A 4,535-nucleotide genomic window follows, 5' to 3' on the forward strand; every position below is an offset into this window, starting at 1 on the left:
AACGTGACTTTTGACTCTTACCTCACACCATACACAAAACTCAGTCCCAAGTGGATCATAAATCTAATTGCAAAAGGTAAAACAACAAAGCTTCTAGATGAAAATACAGGGGTCTTCACAGCTTTGGGTAGAGATCTTAAAAATAGACACAAAATACGTAAACCACAAACAGAGAGGCCAATAAATTGAAGAGCATTAAAACCAAGAATTTCTGCTCCACGAAAAATACCATTAAGAGATTTAAAACACAAGCCATAGGGGCACCTGGGTGGCTCAATCAGTTAAGCATCCAACTCTTGATTTCGGCTCAGGTCATGATCTCACAGTTTGTGAGTTCAAGCCCCAAGTCAGGCTTTGCACTGACAGTGTGGAGACTGCTTGGGATTCTCTCTCTTTCCCTCTCTTTTTCTTTTGTTTTTTAATGTTTATTTATTTTTGAGAGAGAGACAGAGACAGAGTGCAAGTGGGCAAGGGGCAGAGAGAGAGAGATGGAGACACAGAATCCAAAGCAGGCTCCAGGCTCCAAGCTGTCAGCACAGAGCCCGGCGCACGGCTTGAACTCGTGAACCGCGAGATCATGACCTGAGCTTAGCCGACTGAGCCACCCAGGCATTCCTCTCTCCCTCTTTTTCTGCACGCGCATGAGCGTACACACTCTCTCTCAAAATAAATAAATAAACGTTAAAAAAACAGGCAAGCCATAGACTTGAAGAAACGTTTGCTATATGTATATGCGACATATTTTTTTCTCTAATAAAAGACATATCCATAATATGTAAAGAGCCTCTACCAATGAATCAGGAAATACACACAACTCAATTTAAGAATGAAGCAATGACTTAGAGACTTCCAACAGCCAATAAGCAAACGAAAAGGTATCAAGATCGTTAGTCATCAGGGAAATGCAAATTAAAACCACAGTGAGGTCCCACTGCACACCTATTAGAGTGGCCGAAATGAAAAAGACTGATGACCCACTGGCTAGGATAAAGAGCAATGAAAATGCTCACATATTGCCAATGTGAGTACAAGTCAATGCAAGCACTGTTAGAAAACTGCTTGGCAGTATGCACTAAAGGTAAACATACGCCTTCCCAATGACTGGGCGATTCCGCTCCTAGATATAAACCCCCAGAAAAGAGTGCAGAGGGGTTCACAGAAATACAAATGTAAGAACGTTCACATCAGCTTTCATCATAATAGCCCAAACCTGGAAACAACCCAAATGTCTGTTAGCAGGAGAATGGATAGATGCACTGTGATATACTCTTACAATGGAATGCTACAGAACAATGGAAAAGAACAAACTATAGCCTCATGCTATATGCACAGGTGAACCACACAGACATAATGCTCAGTGAAAGAAGCAAAAGAGTATGCATTGTACAGTTCCTTCCATACGAATGAAGTCGAACAATAGGAGAAATTAATCTACGGTGCTAGAAGTCAGAATAGAGGCTTCCTTTAGAGGGGAACAATGGGACAAGGCATGAGAGAGCCTTCTGGTGGGCTGGAAGTGTTCTATGTTTCCATCTGGAGGGTGGCCATAGAGGGTACATCGTATATAAGTACTCACTGAGATGTGTACTAAAGATCACTTTACAGCATTCCTCGAAAACGTTCTAAAGGGGGAAATAATAGTCTTTTTTTCTGGTAAATTTTTAAAAATCTTTATTTTTGAGAGAGAGAGAGAGAGCGCGCGCGCAGGGGAGGGGCAGACAGAAAGGGAGACACAAGAATCGGAAGCAGGCTCCAGGCTCTGAGCCGTCAGCACAGAGCCCGACGCGGGGCTCGAACTCACGAACCACAGATCACGACCTGAGCTGAAGTCGGACGCTTAACCGACTGAGCCACCCAGGCGCCCGGAAATAATAGTCTTTTGAACAAATGGTGCTGGTACCACTGTACATCAATATGCAAAAGAATCGAGCTGGGCCTCGTCCTTATACCACATACAAAAGTCAACTCAAAATGGATCATAGATCTCAATGTAAGAGCTAAAACTATAAAATTTTTAGAAGAACGCATCAATCTTTGTGACCTTGGGCTAGGAAACGGGTATACACGGGACACCAAAAGCACAAATGGCGAAAGAAAAAAATAGGTAGACTGGACTCTATCAACATTGAAAACGTTTATGCTGTAAATGTTACCACCAAGAAAGTGAAACGACAACTCACAGGATGGGAGGAAACAGTTGCTAATTATGTATTTAATAAGGGTATACAACCCAGAATATATAAAGAACTATTATAATTCAATAATAAAAAGACAAATAATCCCATTTTAAAATGGGCCAAGGGGTACCTGGGTAGCTCAGTGGGTTCAGCATCTGACTCTTGGTTTTGGCTCAGGTTGTGACCTCACGTTTCGTGAGTTCAAGCCCTGCATCGGGCTCTGTGCTAGCGGCAAGGAGCCTGCTTGGGACTCTCTCTCCTTCTCTCTCTGCCCCTCCCCTACTCATGCCCGCACTCCCACAAAATAAATAAGTGAAAAATAAACAAAATAAAATAAAAATGGGCCAAGGTTCTGAATAGACATTCCTCCAACGTAGATCTACAAATGGCCAAAAGTCACACAAACAAGATGATGCTTGACATCATTAGTCATTAAAGAAACGCAAATCAAAACCGTAAGTAGATACTGCTCCTGCCGCCTGCTAGCTATAATGACAATTTTTAAAAAGACAGTAAGAACTGTTGGTGAGGATGGAATACATTGCTGGTGGGAATATAAAATGGGGCCGCTGCTTAGGAAAACAGTTTGGTAGTTCCTCAGAAGGTTAAATATAGAGTTACCATGTGACCCAGAGATTTTGCTGCTGGGTATACATCCAAGACAATCAAAAATATACCCACACAAAAACTTGTACATGAATGTTCATGGCTGTGTTATTTATATTAGCCAAAAAAATGGGGGGAAAAAAACAAAAGTCTATCCACTGATGAAGGACAAAATAAAATGTGACGGGTTCATACAAAGGAATCTACAATGAATTATTACTCCCTGAAGCACAGATCAGGCTCCAACAACGATGAATCCTGAAAACAGTATGTTAATTGGAAGAAGCCAGTCACCAAAGGCTGCATATTACAGGATTCCATTTCTGTGAAATGTCCAGAATAGCAAATCTATAGACAAAGGAAATAAGTAGTTGCCAGGGGATGAGGGGAGTGAGGCGGGAGGAGGAGGATGGGACGTCACTGCTAATGGTAAGGGATTTCTTTTCTTTTCTTTCTAAATGTTTTTGTTTATTTTTTGAGAGAGAGATAGAGACAGAGCATCAGCAGGGGAGGAGCAGAGAGAGAGGGAGTCTGAAGCATGCTCCAGGCTCTGAGCTGTCAGCACAGAGCCCGACATGGGGCTCGAACTTGTGAACCACAGATCATGACCTGAGCTGAAGTCAGACCCTCAAACGACTGAGCCACCCAGGCATCCCAAGGGATTTCTTTTATGGGGGATGAAAATATTTTCAAATTCGATTGTAGTGATGGCTGCACAACCTTGTGAATATACGAAAAAAAATGGAATTATACACTTTAATTAGGTGAATTGTATGGTATATGAGTTATATCTCAATAAAGCTATTTAAAAGTGTGTGTGTGTGTGTGTGTGTGTGTGCGCGCGCGCGCGCGAGCGCGTGTCCTAATCTATTTCACGGCCTTGGCCCCATCCTGAGTTACAGGATCTGGAAGCTACCGGATGAGAGATATGCACGGATGGAGCTGAAAAAGCAAGACTATATCCTAACGTGACCCCAGACAACAGCTGGGATAAACCTGGGGTTCTGTATGTCTGCATGCACACGTGCATACAACTTCCTACCCTGGCTATTCATCCTAAAGGACAAATGTGAAATGGCAAAGAGCTCAGGTCCACAGCTTTGACAACCGCTTCACTGGGCCGATGGTTCTCAAGCCTCTGACCCATGGCTCTGTGCAGGAGATTCCCAGGGCTGGCTTCCCTCGGGGTTATCAACAAAGGAGACCGGCCCATTCTAGAGCTGCACTGCCCAACAGAAACAGAATTCCAGCCACATGTATCATTTTAAATGTTTTACTAGCCACGTTTTTAAAATGTAAAAAGAGGGGCGCCTGGGTGGCGCAGTCAGTTAGGTGTCCGACTTCAGCCAGGTCACGATCTCGCGGTCCGGGAGTTCGAGCCCCGCGTCGGGCTCTGGGCTGATGGCTCAGAGCCTGGAGCCTGTTTCCGATTCTGTGTCTCCCTCTCTCTCTGCCCCTCCCCCGTTCATGCTCTGTCTCTCTCTGTCCCAAAAATAAGTAAGTGTTGAAAAAAAATTAAAAAAAAAATGTAAAAAGAAACACGTGTAATTAACTTTTATATTTAACCCAACATCAAACATATTTTCATTGTAACACATAATCGATAAATGATTGAGTATTTCACCTTCTTTTTTTTTCAGACGAAGCCTTCAAGATCCAGTGTTTATTTCACAGAGCTTATCTCAGTTTGAGCTAACCACATTTTACACGCTCATTCAACAGCCACGTGTGGCTAGTGGTTACCATAGGGGA

Source organism: Puma concolor, unplaced genomic scaffold, assembly GCF_028749965.1.
Source record: "Puma concolor isolate L17-30 unplaced genomic scaffold, mPumCon1.1.hap2 unalloc_scaffold_60, whole genome shotgun sequence".
NCBI classification, from domain to species: domain Eukaryota; kingdom Metazoa; phylum Chordata; class Mammalia; order Carnivora; family Felidae; genus Puma; species Puma concolor.